Source organism: Rhinatrema bivittatum, chromosome 14, assembly GCF_901001135.1.
Source record: "Rhinatrema bivittatum chromosome 14, aRhiBiv1.1, whole genome shotgun sequence".
Lineage (NCBI taxonomy): Eukaryota > Metazoa > Chordata > Amphibia > Gymnophiona > Rhinatrematidae > Rhinatrema > Rhinatrema bivittatum.
The window spans coordinates 6,461,430-6,479,714 of NC_042628.1; the positions used below are offsets into that span (position 1 = coordinate 6,461,430).

At 48.5% G+C, this 18,285-nt stretch overlaps 1 protein-coding gene across 4 annotated transcripts in view; it reads right to left on the bottom strand.

The window, feature by feature from the left end:
* The window catches only part of LLGL1 (LLGL scribble cell polarity complex component 1), a 64,966-nt gene that overhangs the window by 32,179 nt on the left and 14,502 nt on the right, over positions 1–18,285 (bottom strand). The gene's annotated exons all lie outside the window — the stretch shown is intronic.

Consider the following 18,285-nt stretch of genomic DNA (forward strand, 5'->3'; position numbering starts at 1 on the left):
AAGAAATCTCTTAAACAACCAGGGTTATGTCGAAGGCTTCAGAACAAAGTTATTTGGCATTAAGCAGGTGATCGGGGGCAGTCAAATGTTTCCACAGCAGGTTTCCACACCTGCTACAGCTTAGTAACTATGAAGTGGCAATTTTCTACACTGTAAATCATTCAGTAAAGAGCATTCGTACAGCAGACATTGGGGGTTTTTTTGGGGGGCATGGCCCTTCTTATACCAGAGACAGACCCTCCAAACATCCTTTCATGCAGGTGCTCACTCATTCTGCCTCCATCCAGAGCCATTCAAAAGCCCTCCCAGTGAGCCACAATGCATCTACGTAGCTATAGAAACCATTTCCCTGTGCTGACCCACTCCAGTACCAGGTTTCTGATCCAACCCATTCACTGATGGCATGAGATTCTGGCTGAGCCAGTCCTGATTTTGCTCCATTATGTGTATGGACGTGAGATTTTGTTTTTGGTTTGTTTGTTTTTTTTTTAAAGGGAAGTCTCAGCTAAGAGTCCCTGCATGCAATGATGCAGCAACTAGGACTAGCCTGGCGCCATCTGGTAACTAAACCAAAATCAAGTCTACCCAACACAGAGGGAACATGTTACAAACATCCAGGATTAGACAGCAATACAATTCTCAGCACAAATTCCAACACACAGTGTGTGAAAGTGACAGTGATGGCTTTCCAAGATCTTAAAGGCCCTGGATTGCCAGGTTGGGAGTGGAACATGGCAGGGAAGAGATAAGATATTGAATTTTAGAGACTCACAGCCCAGTCAGTCAGTTAATTCAGAGGAATTAGTGCACACAACAGCATCTCGAGAGAGAGAGAGGAAGTGGACAGACTGTAGTGCCCAGCTCTCGTCTGCTTTGGATTTTCCCACGAGTTCTGCCGCTGGAAGCCTGACCCATCCCTTCACATAGCACTGGCATGAGAGGGTGGCCTGTGTGTGTTCCGCAGGCAAAAGTTAACCTTTAAAATCAATAGTCTCTGTGTTTTAAAGTCTAGAGCAGGGGTTATTCTTCCTATCATGGGAGCTTCAGACCCCTTCTGAGTACTGGAGGGCCATCACTGCAAGCTGTTCCCAGGCACAAACCAGGACAGCAGCCTGGAGGATCCTCAGAGGCAGCCACCACGGAGCTAGTTTTACTGCCAGAGTGTACATGAGATGCATTGCAACATAGCTTGAGGGCACTTCTAGCCCACAAAGCCATAACAAAGATTTAAAAAAAGCACAAGTGTGGAGGCTACTGAATAAGGGCAGTTTCACAGGCCATACCCTCTCGATGCAGGGCCTGCTACACTGCAGCTCTGCTGCCACTACAATATGGGAAAGGAAAGTATTGTGTACCATTCACATTAAACATGCCAATTAAGTGAAACCACACACATTTACCAAAAATTCTGCTTTCCATGGGAAATTCTAAGTTATAAAGAAGGGCATCCCATGGCTGTGACCTCTGCTCCAAACCTGGTGAATATATTTTGCTTGATTTGTAAGAGGAGTTCCCTTAATCCCTTCCAGGAGAAGGGATCACATAACCCCCATCCTAAAGAGCCTCCATTGGTTACCTATACACTTTAGAATTATTTACAAGGCCATCCTTACCACATACAAAAATATCCACCTACTGGCTCCCATCGACATACAGATCCCTCTCCAACTACATAATTCAACAAGACCAACAAGAGATGCATACAAAGGATCGCTACAGGTACCACCGTCCAAATCTACCAGACACATCACACTAAGAGATCGGGCATTCTCTACAGCCATTCCACCGTTATGGAACTCTATCCCTTCAAACCTCAGACTTGAAACATGCATCTCAACCTTCAAAAAAAGACTAAAGACATGGATATTCACACAAGCATTCCCGGACTCAAACTGATCTACCTTCCACGCCAATCCTTATCTTCACATACACCATGACTAACCTTCTTGTTTGAATTTTATATTATTTTACACTATCGTTACATGTTTGAATTAATAACCTGTCCTTTCTCTTCTCTCTCTGCCAAGTTCTAATCTCCCTGTTATTTGTAACTGCCTTTTTCCGCACCATTGTTTTAGTTTTGTTTACGATGCACACTTGTTTTAATGTGAACCAGCATGATGGGACTGCGTTCTCGAATGCCGGTATATAAAAACCCTAAATAAAATAAATATCTATACCATAAGAGGTATAAGTTTGGTTTGTTAGAGGCTCAGATTAATTACGTTCCTCTACAGAATGGGATACATTCAAGGGATGGAAAATTTAAAGCGTGAATGTTAGCGTTCAGGAGCTTCTTTTTGATAATCTTATTCACGTGATCTACTGCAGACAAAAACCTCCTTGCATTTTAATAGCTGCCATCCTAAACGCCTTAAAACAAAATACACTTTGCTAATAGTCTGTCTCTTTAGTATGGAAGACTGTTCTGATCAGATGTGACTGTTTCTAAATGGTGTGTACCCCAGTACTTATTCTGAATGCCTATACCAGAGGCATGCGTTAAAAAGAAAAGAAGCAGAATGAAGCCCTTCGTGTATACTGTGGCTCTGCCCTGTGGCAGAGGCATCTTTAGAAGAACACACAGTACATGTACAAACTATTCCAAAAATCTGAAAGACTAATGTGTGTTAGTTGCCATCCTTGGTGGATGTAGAGCTATGAAATTCAATTGGCAAAAAAAAAAAAAAAAAAAGGGGTAAGTGTAGCATCAGTTCCCAGATGAAGCTTCCATACACCCAGAGCATGTGACCCCCTATACATTCAGAAAGGATAACGTTTTGAACATAATTCTAGAGAAAAAAAAGGCTCCAGTAGTGTCACTCTGAGGGGCACGGCGCTTAGGCTATTATCTTCTGTATTCTGCAAGTGGAAAGGAAAATTAGTTTCTTACCTGATAATTTTCGTTCCTGTAGTACCAAGGATCAGTCCAGGACACCTGGGTTGTGACTCCGCACCAGTAGGTGGAGACAGAGCAAAACTTGTGGGCGGAGCCATATATAAGCCCCTGTGCCAGTCACAGCCCCTCAGTCATACGTAATGTCAAAGTAGCCATGCAACCAAGTAACAAAACTGGCTAGAAAATGCACTTCTAACTTTAAACTAACACCAAACTCCTACTTGAACCCGGATTCCCCAACCGGGAGAGCTAAACAAGCTAACAGCAAAACTAAGAAAACATGATGAGCGGACTCTCCGTTACTGTAGCGAAGCCCTGCGGGCGGGATCCTGGACTGATCCTTGGTACTACAGGAACGAAAATTATCAGGTAAGAAACTAATTTTCCTTTCCCTGTACGTACCAGGATCAGTCCAGGACACCTGGGATGTACCAGAGCCAACTTACCGAGGGTGGGAAGCAGAGAGTCCCGCTCGGAGAACCCTCTCTCCAAAACCCCCGGAATCGTGAGCCCGGACATCCAACCGGTAATGCCGGATAAAGGTATGCAACGACTTCCAGGTAGCCACCCTGCAAATCTCTTGAGGCTACACCTGAGAAGCTTCCGCTCAAGACGCAGCTGGAGAGCGAGTCGAGGGAGCCCGAAGACCCATGGGAAGTGATTTTCCCCCGCACCAAGTACGCCGAACCAATGGCCTCCTTGAGCCAAGTGGCAAGCGTCGTGCGGGACGCTGCAACTCCTTTCTTTGAACCAGATAACAAAACAAAGAGAAGAGCCGTGACCCGAAATGGATAATTGACCTCCAGACAGCGAAGGGGGGATCTCCGCACGTCAAGCTTCCGTAAATCCCTCGCTTCTGGATCAGAGGGCTCCCCGACCGCAAAAGCGGATAGCTCAATTGAAAAACATGGAAAGCCGACACCACTTTCGGCAGGAAGGAAGGAACCGTCCGCAAAAAAAAAACTCCGGAATCGGAAATACACAAGAAGGGTTCCCTACAGGACAAAGCCCGTAACTCCGAAACACGCCGTGCCGAAGCAATCGCCACCAAGAACACCGTCTTCAACGTGAGATCCTGAATAGTTAAGCGTTTCAAGGGTTCAAACAGCGCCGCGCATAAAGCGGAGAGAACGGAATGGAGGTTCCAAGCTGGACAGGGGAGACGCAATGGAGGACGAAGGTGCTTAGCTCCCCGAAGGAAACGGGAGATATCCGGGTGAAGATCCAGGAAAGTACCACGGACCTTACCTCGCAAACAACCAATCGCCGCCACTTGGACCAGTAGGGAACTACAAGCCAGACCTTACCTTGGCAAAAAACTGCTTGGAGGAACGCCAGAAGCCGCAGTAGGGACCACCCCACGCTGCACGCACCATTCCTCCAATCCACCCAGACACGGACATAAGCCAGGGACGTCGCCTGTGTCCTGGAACGTAGCAACGTGGCTACCACCGCAGCTGAGTAACCTTTTCTCTTCAGCCGATTCCTCTCAAAACCATGCCGCGAGGCAGAAGTGATCCGCAGTCTCCAAACAGACGGAGCCCTGATGGAGTAGACCCGCCATCCCCTGGAGCTAAAGGGGTGCCGCCACTGTGAGCTGGATGAGGTCTGCGAACCACTGCCGGCGCGGCAACTCCGGTGCCACCGGGAGCACGATGGCCGAGTGCAACTCTATGCGCCGCAGAATCTTGCCGTTCATCGGCCACGGGAGAAAACACGTACAGCAGAACATCCATCGGCCCGGGAAGCGCCAACGCATCGACGCCTTCCGCCCCCTTTTCTCGACTTCGACCGAAACATCGCGGAGCCTTCGCGTTGTGCCACGTGTCCATCAGATCCATGTGGGGCACTCCCCACTTCTCGCAAATGAGAGGCAACGCTTCGTCCGCCAGTTCCCACTCACCGGGATCCAGGCGATGCCGGCTGAGAAAATCCGCCTGAACGTTGCCGACTCCTGCACTGTGAGAGGCTGCCATGTGGCCGAGATGGAGTCCTGACAGACCATTAAGCGCTGAGCCTCCTCCGCCACCTGTGGGCTCCTTGTCCCGCCTTGGCGGTTGATGTAGGTCACGGTGGTCGCGTTGTCCGACAACATTCGGACCGCCTTTCCCCGCACTACCGGTAGGAAGGCTTGCAGAGCCCAACGGACCGCTCTGGTCTCTAGTCTGTTGATAGACCACTGGGCTAGCGACACTGACCATAGGCCTTGGATCGAGCTCCCTAGGCAGACCGCTCCCCGACCGGAGAGGCTGGCATCCGCGGTCACCACCGTCCAATTGGGCACCAGAAGAGACACTCCAGAGGACAGATGACTGGAATCCAGCCACGAGAGCAGGCTGGACCTCGCGAGTCCCCCTAGTGGAAGCGGTAAGTGGAACTCCTCGGAAACCGGCGCCCAGCAAGATAGTAAGGACGATGGTAAAAGGCCGCAGATGAGCGAACGCCCAGGAAACCAGCGCAGGCGTGAATCTTGCCGTTCAGAAGCCATATAACCCCGGACCGCAAGGCAGTCGCAGACAAGAAGCGCCGTACTTGAGCTGGCAGCTCGTATCTCCAATCGTGTGACAGGAACACCTAGCCCTGCATCGTGTCGACAACGGCTCCCAGAAATTTCAAGGTCCGCGAGGGTGCCCGATGACTCTTGTTGAAGTTGACCACCCATCCTAGGGACTGCCAAGGTATAAGACCCTGGCCCACTGACAACAGACATTGATCCTCGGGCTTCGCCCGAATCCACCAATCGTCCAGGGACGGATAGACCAGATCATACTGGCGCAGCCACGCCACCACCGCGACCATCACCTTCGTGAACGTGCGGGGGCCGTCGCGAGACCAACCAGGAGCGCTTGTAACTGGCAGTGCCATCCTAAAAACGCAGAACCTGATGAGGAACAGGAACGACGGCTGAATGCCTATGTGATGATACGCCTTCGCGAAATCCAGGGAGGCCAGAAAACTCGCCGGGCCGCCCCGCAGCAATTACAGACCGAACCGACTCCATTTTGAAGTGAGAAACACGAAGGCATCAGTTCACTCTACCAAGATCCAGAATAGATCTGCCGTACCGCCTCTCTTGGGGACGACGAAGTAAATGGAGTAACGGCCCCTGCCGTGCGGTTGACCGGAACGGAGGAGGCAGCCGAGTCTGATCACGCGGAGGACCCACTGGTCTGACGATACACCGGCCCATCTCTCTACAACTGAAATCAACCGCGCTTGCCGGGGCTCCCTTGTTTCCCCCGAAAGGACTGCTGCTGCCATGGCGGGGTCCGGGAGGAAGAAGACCTATACGACTGACCAGGAGACTTTGGAGAACGCGACGTCCTGGGATCACGAAAGCGGGACCTGGTCGAAAATGAAAACCGCACCCTGAATTTATCCTCGAGCCTCGGGAATCAGTCGATCTCCGGCAAGAGAGAGAGCTTACCCATAGCGTTCGTGACCTGGAGGTGCAAAGCCGGAGTATCCTATTCTCGATAGAGCAGGGATGACACAGACAGGTGAAAAGGAATGAAGCCCAGCCGAGACTACCCCCAGCGGGGTGGGATGACCAACCCCTCCAGGATGGTGGGAATCAAGGGCCAGCTCCTTCCTGATGAAGAGGTGGATAGAGCTCGAGTAATCCCCTTCTGAAGGCTGTGCCTGCCCAGCCGTCCACTGCGGCGGCGTGCCATCCCCCTCAGCCCCCCTCGGAGGCGGGGAGGGCGCCTTGGAAATCTCCGGACCAGAAGATTCAAACGTCGACATCTCCCTCAGCCCCCTTCGGAGGAGGGGAGGACACCTAGGAAATTACCGGATCCGACGAGGCAGAGGTAGGGACCGTGCCCAAACCAGGCGGTATGGCCCGCAACGGGCGTTTGGCTATGTATCGCCCCACCGCGAACTGCGGCCGAGTACGCGTCCGGTCCTAACTTGATTGGCCTCTCAGGCTCTCCGCCTGGCCAGAAGGTCGCTTGTGGGCACTGCAGCCTTAAAGGGCCTATGCCTGGCCAAAAGAAAAACCAGGGACAAAGAGTCCCTCAGAGATCGTGGCGTGTCTCCCCCGGTCCTCCCCCCCCACCGCCTCCAATGGCAAAACAGACCGCGGAGCCGGCGACTGGGGGGGGGGGGGGGGGGAACGGAAATGAGGGAACAAACCCCTGGGGCCTGCCGCGCTTGGTGTCGCGCTCGACGCCGCACCAAGATGGCCGACTTTCCCGCCAAATTTCGCGTGAAAAGTCTGTGTAGAATTTTTTTTTTTTTTTTTTTTTTTTTTAAATCTTTGCCCGCGGCAGGCAGAAAACTGCTTGGGGAAGGCCACCGGACGGTCCCCGCGACCAAGTACGCCGCAAGAGCGAAATGCCGCCGCCGAACAAGCACCCCCCGAAGCAAGGCCAACGATACTGCGCCCCTCGTTGCGCAGCCTGAGGAGAGCCGAGCTCGCTAGAGGCGCGTGGGCGCGAAAACGTCCGAAAAATGAGGACCCCGAAACGAGGAGTTCCCATCCACGCTAGCCTCATCCGAGGACTCAGCCCCCCCGGGGGACTCCCCCCGAAGGCCTCCGCTAAGGAGACAACGCGGGAGGCATGCCGGGATTCCCTACCGGTTCGCGCACAAGTTCGCGAGCTGACCCCAAGATGGCCGCCGCTCCCGCGCTGAGCAGGAAGGGGTCAGCCGGCATGACTGGAGCGGCGAAAACGCGCGACTGTGAACGTGCCGACCGGGATCGGCTCCCCCTGTCTGTCCCGGACGGTCCCTCCCGCCCGGGATGCAAACGGAGCAAATCCCCTCACGCGGGAGCTGCGCGCGCGCCGAGCCGCAAGCACGGCCAACCGTTCCCCTCGGCCTCCATGCGGTCGCGGCGGAACGGACGGCGCACTAACAAGACAGAAACTAAAATAATCAATTCCTACCGCCGAAAACACTCCCCGTGCCTCGCCGAACCGAGAAAACTCCCCCACCGGCGAAGAAACGGAGAGCCGCACAAGAAAAATAAAAGTACAATTTTTTTTTTTTTTTTTTTTTATACGCAAACCTGACGCTGTCCAGGGTCCTGGGTCTCCTGCTTCTGTTGGGGGTGAGTGAACCGGGCTCCCCGGTGTCACCCCCACGCTGCTGCCAGTGGTAGGCCGGGTCCTCGACCCTCAGCAGCGGCCTCAACCAGGGGGGGATGGTCCCCTCAGAACCTTCCCACCCCCCTGGGAGGCAGGACGGACAGCTTCTTCATGTCTCTTCTCACCTTCAAATCCTTTTCTTTCTTTGTTTGTTTTTTTTGTTTTTGTTTTTTTTTTTTAAATAACCAAAACCGATAAACTGAAACCAATAAAACCACCATGACCCTGACTAACCAACTATCAGTCCTCAGGCCACTCAGAGGCTGTGACTAGACCTGCACCACCTACTGGAGACAGAGTAAGACTGAGGGGCTGTGACTGGCACAGGGGCTTATATATGGCTCCGCCCACAAGTTTTGCTCTGTCTCCACCTACTGGTGCGGAGTCACAACCCAGGTGTCCTGGACTGATCCTGGTACGTACAGGGAACTTCAGTTTTATTTTGTGTTTGACTTCATGCATTAAATCAAATACTGAAGATATATTGTTTATTGCTAGAGTGGTTACATCGTTTTTATATTGCTATATCTTTATATTTTATACTGCTTCTATCCCTCGGTCCCAAGTAGCCCTTTCCAGACATCTCCCCCACCCTAGGTTTTGTTCATAATTGTTATTCTCTAAATGGTTTTGCAAACATGTTAATACTCCGTTAGTGACCAAGTTTTAACCCCCATTTCGATGTAAACCGATGTGATAGGACAGGTCATGAATGTCTGTATAGAAAAAGAATAAGTAAATATTATTAAATGGTTATTTGATTTTGTCACATAAGTTAATAAGCTGGACTATTAGTTTTCTAACATCTGGTCTTTCCCTCCTAATAAGAGTTGATGGGTGGGACGTAGGCAGTGTATTTTAGGGAGATTCATTTTGTATTTGTTGGGACTCTGCTGCACTGTTTTCTTCACAGGAAGGTGCTATAGAAGTATAACAATAAGTGCTATCCAGATTCCCACCACTTTCCTGTTTTGGTTTCTTTTGCATGGATGTGCCTCTCCACAGCAAGGCTGACCAGTGATGCACCCAACTTGTGTAAGATTCCAGCCAATTTAATTATTCATGCAGTATCAGACAGGCATGCCTACCTGCAACAGGTACACCACTGGACCCACAAGCTGTAAGCAAAAGAGTAATTAAGAGCTTTAAAGAGCTCATTGGAAGCCAAGCAAAATTCGAGGCTTAACGTCAGTGGGAAACCCCAGCCCAGTTGGGGGGAGCTACTGGCCTCACATTTACAGAGCAAGCAGGAAGCCACCGAAACAAGACTCTCTCTCCCCGCTCCGCTCACATCCAACGTGTTTCTGATGCTATAGAGGGGTGACGTATTGAGGTAATTAACTGTGCCGAGACTCCTTGTAAGCCTTCTGTTCAGTGACTATTCTACATCCAAGCATGAAAGCGTCTGATTCAGGATATGGGGAGCAACAAGGTGCGCGTCTGGGCAGGGAATCCAGGGTCAGATTTTAGTAATAAGCTGCACTGGCCGCTTTACAGGACCAGCCACGGCCCCCCAAGGACTATATTACAGCCATTAAGTACACACACACACACCAGTTAAAGGTGATGCAAGACCATGAGCATGTTGTATTCAAAGCATTGTGGGGGGTGCTGCTTACCCCCTCCCTGAGAACAAACTGCCAGAGTGTGGCACAGTCAGTAGTCATTCTGTGACCAAAGGCTTCCCAAGCATAGGTGAGAAGAGTTTAAAAAAACAAAACCAAACCTGAAAAGAAATTCCTTAAAACCCAGAGATGTAACTGTGTGTTCCAACATGCCAGAGTGAATGAAGAGAAAGGTGCTCTGTGCCATCCCAGCCCACAAACCTTCACGGCGAGCTGGTTCAGCACAGCCACCTTCCGGAAGACCCATTCCTGCAGCTAGCTGGGTTTTAATCCTGATCTTTTAGTGACTTAGGTTCAGCTCTTGCCAAGAAGGATCAAGTATTTAAAATTATTAGACTATGGGTACATTCTTTATGCCTTTTAGCATCACAGAATCCAGGAAAGAGACCTCAAAAAAAGCCTACCCTGCTTAGAGAGTTTAAAAAAAAAATGCATAAGTTTCATAAAAATGAATCCCGGGACTAACACTAGCTTCAGATTTGACACTTTTTTTTTTAAGATCCTTTTCAAGAGGTAGGACGTTGACCTATAAAAGCTACGGTTCCTACAAGTGTTAAGCATACAGCCATAGCTAGGCTCGGTATCCGTGATTTCTGCACGCAAGGGAAGGCTGTGGCAGTTGTGTTTAATAGACAGATTTTCTGACACAATCAAGAAACGGTGCAGCTGGTTTTCATAGAGACATCCTACCACACAGCAATTCACTTTTGGTTGCCTGATGGGCTCCAAAACCACTGCTCTGTTTTTCTTAGCAACCACAAGAGGCCCCTGATGAGAGATGCTGGGCCTAAGCAGCAAGTCACCCTGCCAGCTCCCCTTCCCCAAAAGCATCCCCGGCCTGCAACACTTGACAATACTAACCATGTTTGTCTCCAGTTACAGAACGGGCTCAAGACTTTGCATGTTCTTTCTGGGATCCTGGTTAGGTCTCGGGACACTGTACAAGCATCAGGGTCACCTACTGCCGCAGACTAGGGCTTGCTAGACAGCCAGAAGCTCAGTCCCATTCTGAACACACCCGATAAAGCATCTCCCTAAATCGGAGATCACATGCTGGTATCCAACTGATTAACTTTGTGCCTTTGTGAATGACCAAGGACCTAGAGGAAGCTTCTTAAGGGTAACATTTTCCTGACAGGACAGACATTCCAGCTTTAGTACAGCTGAATTTTTGTGCATCAAGATTTGTTAAAATACAAAATAAAGCAGGGTCATGAATTTGTGCTGCAAAACAATGCAAGGGAATAGTGCAGTAGAGGGAAATTCTGTGCACAAAACAAGAGCAGGATCTGATCTTAAAAAGTGGCCAAACAGGTAGATAAAGGTGATGGCAAAGCCAGAATGATATTTGGGCATATAAGGAATGGCCAGCAGGATAGGGGAAGTGATATTACCTCGGTACAAGTCGCTGAAGCTTCATCTGGTGTACCGTGTAAAACTTGAGGTCGCACCTTCAAAAAAGGTTAAACTGAACAGCTGGCTCAGAGGGCAGTTACTAAGACGTGGTGGTCAACGGTCTTCACACAGGGATAGACAGATTATGCAGTCACTAGTAGTAAAAGCCCACCCAAGGATGGGGGAATACTGTGACGTGTAGGAAGTGTGCGGAAGTAGCGTGCACGCCGAGCTCAGGTGTACTGTGATCGTAGGGAGTGGATTGGGTGCTTTAGAGAAGGTGGAGCTAAGAGAGTACAGCAAGAAAGGGGTGGAGCTCAGTTTCCATATGTGGTACTGGAGAGTGGATTGGTCAATACGGGAGAAGGGGCGGAACTCTATGTGCATATCGGCAATGAAGGCTCGGGGGCAACTTTGTTAGTTAGATATTCCCTGGAGGAATGGGGGAGGAGCTATACAAACGCTGAAAGCCCAAGGAATATGTGCACCGGAGAAGCTAGAACAAGGGGATAGACTCGAGTAGTCAAAAAAAAAAGTGTCTAAACAGAGCAGGTAGTGGATGCACAAGGGCCTTAGTGTTCAGTTTTATTTTTCCCAGGCATTTCAATGTAAAAAAACAACAACCCACAACTTAAAGGAGAGAGTCAGGTGAGTAACATTTTTCCACCAACTTATAACACAAACGACAAAAAAAAACCCCACACACAAAGCTTCCTATTAAGGAATGAACAGCCTCCTTATGGATGTGGTGGTGATCAGGACAGTATCAATTCTGGAGAGCACGGGACACGCAGAGGAAGGGACTATAAAGCTGAGCAAGAGATGTAGAAAGGCCGTATGGTCTGCTATTATGCTCACGTTCTACCTGAGTTTACATGTTTCAGCATTTTCCTGCCTTAAAAAAAAAAAAAAAAAGGAGACCTAGCAGCCAAGAATGTGCTGAGCACAAGATTAAGAGAAGCATGGCTTAAAAAGAGATAAAACTGAAATAATGCATGAGCCTTGGCAGTACAGCCAGCAAAATCCTCTCTGCAAGGTCTTAATGCACTGCCTGGCAGTCAGATGGCAGTTTAAAATGCCCCAAAGGAAAGACAGGAGCTAAAAGCTAGTGTCCTAGGACTAAGAGGCAAGCACAATACATAAGAATATAAGAAGTTGCCACACTGGGTCAGATGGCGGATACCAAGCACAGCACCCAATTTCCAACCGTGACCAATTCAGGATACATCAGATCCCATGCTAATGCTAGAATATATCCAAACCTTTTTTAAACCCAGCTAACTGCCTTAACCACATCCTCTGGCATCAAATTCTAGAGCTTAAATTGTGCATCAAGTGAAAGATTCTCCGGTTGTAAATGTGCTACTTGCTAACTTCCTGGACTGCCTCCTAGGCCTATTATCTGAAAAAGAGTAAACAGATTCACGCTTAACAGTTCTAGTCCTCTCAGTCATCTTCTCCAAGCTGAACAGTCCCTAACCTCTTTAGCCTTTCCTCATAGGGGAGCTGTTCCATCCCCTTTATTGTTTTGGTCGCCCTTCTCTGTACCTTCTCCAGTGCAGCTATATCTAAGATGCGGCGACCAGAATTGTACACAGTATTTAAGGCATGGTCTCACCATGGAGCGATACATCCTGGTTTTGTTCACCATTCTCTTCCTAACATTGTTTGCTTTTTTTTTTTTTTTTGACTGCCACAGCACACACTGAGCTGATGATTTCAATTTATTAATCACTATGATGCCCACATCATCTTTTTCCTGGGTGGTAAGTCCCCACATGAAAGCTAACATTGTGTAAAGTACAGCAAGGGTTATTTTTCCCTATATGCATCACCTTGTACTTGTCCACATTAAATTTCATCTGCCATTTGGATGCTCAATTTAGCAAGGTCCTCCTACAATTTATCACTATCTGCTTGTGATTTAAGTACTCTGAATAATCGTGTCATCTGGAAATCTGATCACCTCACTTGTTCCTCTTTCAAAATCATTTATAAATATATTACAAAGCAGTGGTCCAAGTACAGATCCCTGAGGCACTCCACTGTTTACCTCTCTATTGATAAAACTATTTAATCCTACTGATTCCTGTTTTAACCAGTTTGCAATCCAAAAGTACACTGCCTCCTATTCCATGACTACTTTTCTTCAAAGCCTTTCGTGGGGGAACTTTGTCACAGGCCTCCTGAAAATCCAAATACATTAAGTCTCCCGGCTTCCTTTGTCCACATTTAAGCCCTTAAAAAAAAAAAGTAGCAGATTGGTGAAGCGAGGGAAGACTTTCCTTGGGAGAATCCCATGCCGGCTGGGTCCCATTAAGCCACGTCTGCCTTTGTTCCTTGCTGGGGAGATTCTACACTTTACAAGAAACCTAAACAGTCACAAAAGGTTTAATCCTGATCAAGTTTGCACTTCATGTAAGTTGCTCAGTTTCACATCCTCTTTACAATTAGAGGGGAAGAATTAAAAGGTGTGGATTTTATTTTGTCAGTGGTTGATGCTTTTCCAAGAGAGGAAACACGTTCTCTACTTTAGAGTGAGAAGTGTGATTCAAAATCTAAGATAGCGGCGTGGAGGAAACACCCCACACACACACACACAATGTATTTTTGGGAATCCTATGCTTTGTCTGCACCTCTCCAGCTTCTGAAGCTATGCCCTCCCCTCTCAAGTTCCCCCAGCTGCTATATCACAGGCGACCAGAGAGGTAGGTCTTGAGATAAAGACTGCTGGGTTTGGGGGCATTGCAGATGTGCTTCCTCAAGGCAGGAAGGTTGTGACTACAAGACATTAAAGCTTCCACCCATAAACCCAATCACACCCTTATTAAAGCTGTTCATGCATCCATGCAGACTGACTTGTCTGTGTGCAGAGCACAGACAGCTGTTAAGCAGTCTCATATCCCAAATCCCAATGGCTGCCAATACCAGAGAGAGGACCGAGGCAGCACATCACAACCACATATTTGCTCTATTATAGAGTCAGAAAGGTGAAAGCTCGTTAATGTATGCTGTACTTAACCACTTGTTTGCTTCAGTCTATGGCAACATGGGCACCCAAGATAATGCCTTGGTTCAATACCAAAAAAATATATATATATCTGCTTCCAAACCTATGAGGAATAAAGTATGAATATTAACTTCTGCTGGCTCCATGTTCAGGATTAGACTGTACAGCTAGCCCCTCGAGGATACAAGCACAATTTAGTGATGTTACACTAGTAACAAGGATTCTGCTGACCTAATCCCATCTTCTGTGCACTGTCTGATCACCCAGAATCTCTCAGAGCCGAGAAACCCTGAGGAGATAGAATTCTTACGCAGAAAAAGAAAAGGGTACATCCATTCAGCAGACCAGGCAGCTCTTACTGTAACTAGCAGGATGAAGTACCCATTAGATGTGGGAGATGCCATCCGGTGGCACTGAACAGACTTCTTGCAGGGCCCACACAGACATTACCTCGTGAGCAGTCTGTGTTGGAGCCAGATTTAGCTATGTAGACGACGCTCCAGGGAAATGGGAAGCTGTTGAATGCCTGGTTCTTCCTGCTATCTACAGAAAACAAGCAAACTGAATCCCAAGCAGAGGGCTGCAGTGGGGCCTGGACTCCCCCTCCCTCATGCAGCATGCACTACAGTGAGGACAGATTATGCAAAATTGCTGGTCTTTGAGAGATCATCAAGAGGTATGAACTGAAGACCAAGGTGCAGCTTTGCAGATAGGTAGCATTGAAATGTGCTGTTGTGGGGCTGCTGGAGCAGTGAGGTAACTTTAGAAAATTTAGAAGCAAAAAAAGTGAGGAGAGAATATGCATCCTGTGTTGAAGCATAGACAAAAGGTTTGAAAAAGCTCAGAGGCAATGCTTGTGTGGAAAATCCTGCACATGCTCAGTAGAGCTCAAAGCTCTGCTAACTAGGAGAGATGAATCCACTTGGTGCTGCTGGACAACGTCCCCCACATGTAATGGTTAACTGAGCCCTGCTTATTGATGGAAGACACACTAAGTGCGCTGTGCACCAAAATAGCGCAGACTTCCAGCAGCCTGGTGCTAATGGAGGGGAGGGGTAGGAGGAAGAAAGCTTTGTACTTTCATGCAATTTGTAGTTTAATATCAGTACAATATTTTCAGCTAAACAAATCAAGCCAGTTAACCTTTCTACCTCCGCTGTTGCTCTCATGGTACAAAGGGGCAGTATTTTTTTTTTTAATTGGGTGACAACTGATGTCTTTGTAGAGCACTTCTTATATAAAAAAAATAATGAGTGACTTAACTGGACTCCATCTCAGTAATCAACACTCATCATGCCCCCCCCCCCCTGGGAACAGAGTAAAAAATATCTAGTCCAAGGGATTTAACATTCCCCAACTGTAGCAGGTACAGCTAATGAGCTAGAGAATCCTCCTGGACAGGATGCTGCATACTTCAGCTTTTTGTGAGGTGGGGGCTCTCAGAGGGCCTCTCTGTCCATTTGGCAGCGTAGCCCTGCTCCCATAATGGCAGTCTGTCACAGCCAGATACTAGAGCCACAATCTCCCTTTTGTGCCAGGGGCTGTGCAGGCCACAAATGCATGTTAACCCCTTCCCTTACCGGGAACCATTTTTCTTCTTATAACAATGCAGAAAGCAGATGTCACATTTTGGAAGGGACCATCAAGGAAGCCAGAGAGAAAGAGAGACACACACACAGAGGTTAAACCTGCCGGGGGGGTATAAGGCAGGCCAGCACCTCTGCAGAGGTCCCAAAAGCTGAAATTATTGCAATCTCACATTAGACTGATCTTTCAGTCAAGTCAGACAGGGACACCGATTGCAGCCAGCGTGTCGATCTGGCTCCTTCCTGCTCCAACGTTTCAGCGTGCAGAGGTGGAATACGAGATAGTTCTACTAGGCTTGAAAGTGAAATATTAAACTTCAGTTAGAAAAAAAAAAAATTTTAAGTGTAGGGGACTTGAGGGAAAATGTGTGGAGCCCACATCTGAGAAGGCAGCACAGCCTCCAAGCAGCAGCAGCAGCCTATACTGAGGAACTGCAAGCTAAGCAGCCCGGTGTGTACACACTGCTCTCAGACCTCCTCTCCTGGTGAACAGGGGGCCCCCCCCCCCCCTCTCGTGTTCAGCACCGATCTTCAGCTGCTAAGGTCCTGAGCCCTCAGGATCTAGCCACTTCTTGCTTTTCTATGCAAGCTTTTTTTTTCTAAAGCCTCCCCCCCTGCAATTCCCCCCTCATGGAGAGCATTCAATGAACAATGCGAGTTCCTGATGGCTACTGAAGACATGAGTTAGGGGCCCGAGGTAGAAAACAAAAAGAAAAAAAAAAAAAGAAGTCTTTACATGGAAACTGCAAAGTATGTCATTCCCTCTTCTGCTACAGGGAGGCGGGATTCCCGTCCCCCCCACCACGATTCTGCTACAGGGATACAAGAATCAGCTTGTGCACAGAAGGAGCACCAGATTAAGCCTTTGAGACCTTAACTGCTCAAAACAGGGGAAATCTTGTGCACAGATTTAAACATTCATCTTAATGAAGCGATTGCCAGAAAGAGGATTCGCTGTTCTTAGTTTGTTCTCTGTCCGCATATTTTGTGTCTGAGAAGGAAGTTTTTACCCTTGTAGGGATGATGTGAAGAGGAAAAAAAAAAAAAAAACCTAGGATGAGTTACCGTGCAGCTAGAAGCATTTATATTAAAAAAAAGTTTTCAAAATGTTTTCTCCTTTTGAGGATAGAGACCGTGCTACATTTTTATGCTGCGCCTTCCAAGTGAGCCCATCCTCATTCCCACTGCAGTCTGCAATGCACTTTTACAGACTATTATCAGTACTGAGCACGTTCTACCTCTCCCTTCATATATGAAGATGACACTGTCGCCAGTTATCCCTGTCTGAGCCTCGCCTGCTCAGCACATGGGGGGACGGGAGAGGAGAGGAGAGGGCTTCACCAGCACTTCCTAGAGCTTAAAGAGAGCCAACGGCAGACTCCACTGCTAAAACAGCCCAAGTCGTGGGCTCCCTTCAATCATCCCCACTGTAGGAATGGAGGTCGTGCAGGCCTGGATGTCTCAATAGGCAGACTAGGCCTGTAGGCTGAAGAGTTGCTGCCTTCCAATAAAAATATTATAAGTTTCAGAACGTAATATAAAACATGGAAATTACTAATTTGCTTTAGAATTTTTAAATGTTTGCCACGAGATCTACTCCCCTGAGCTGCTACAGGAAACTTGGGGGGGCTGTGCCTTAGGACTTTCCTTCTCCAGTTGTCCAACCTTGGGGGAGGGGGAGACACCTGCAGAGATGGATTTAGGATTTTGGGGCTATAGCCTAGTGCTTATTGCAGCTGAGCCAGGGTTCAATTCCTGCAGACTATTGTGACCTGGGGCAAGTTGCTTCACCCTCCAGTTGTCACCTCTGGTACAAAACAGGATTGTGCACTCTGGGGACAGAGTTAAACCATTAAAAAAAACCTATCCCCCACCCCAGCATGCAGCAATGTAGGGATTACCAGGCCATAAGGAGCACAGCAGTCTTGTGCATAATCTATTAATGGACCATTCAAGGGTTACATTTTATTTTCACTCCCCTACCCCATATACTCCAGTGGTCCCTCTTTGCCTACAATTTTTCAATGTTTAGTTTTTAAATCGTTCTTGTACAATAAAAGAGCATGCACCTGCCCCTCACCCCACTTTGCCTGAGGCATCCTAGCCGAGCTGTGCCGACGCTGCTCCCCAGACTCCCATCTCCAGTGTTTTTGGCTCCAGTTACTCTGACTTCCCAAAGCAGGGTTGGTGACAAGTTACAGAGCAGCTACAGAAGGTATTTTCCATCTAAGAGGGCCTAAGCTTAAGCAAAAGTCACAAGTATCTGAATCCCTTTGTGGGGGCTACAGCTGCTAGGCCAGAGGTTTCCAGCTAACCACAGGTGAGCTGCAAAGTGTTGGCCCCCTGCAGAGAAGACAAAGTCACAGCTGGCAAGTCTTCCTCTAATACTGTGATCTCCGGCCAACAAGAGCCAGCAAGCAGCACCCCTGACCTGCTGTTCTGATCCCCTTCCTGCTGCAGGGGGAACTTTGTGGAGCTGGCAAGTCTTGCAAGATTATGGGGCCACGTACTCTGTTCAGCCTTCAGTGGGAAGGTGGCAGAAGGAGCACTGCCACCTCGATTCCTCTTGCTGGATGGAGAGGAGCCTGAATGGGTGGTAATACCAGAGGGAAAGCAATGACGCACCGTGACCCCAGCGCTGGGTGTGCCATGGCATAAAAAGGTTTGGGACCCACTG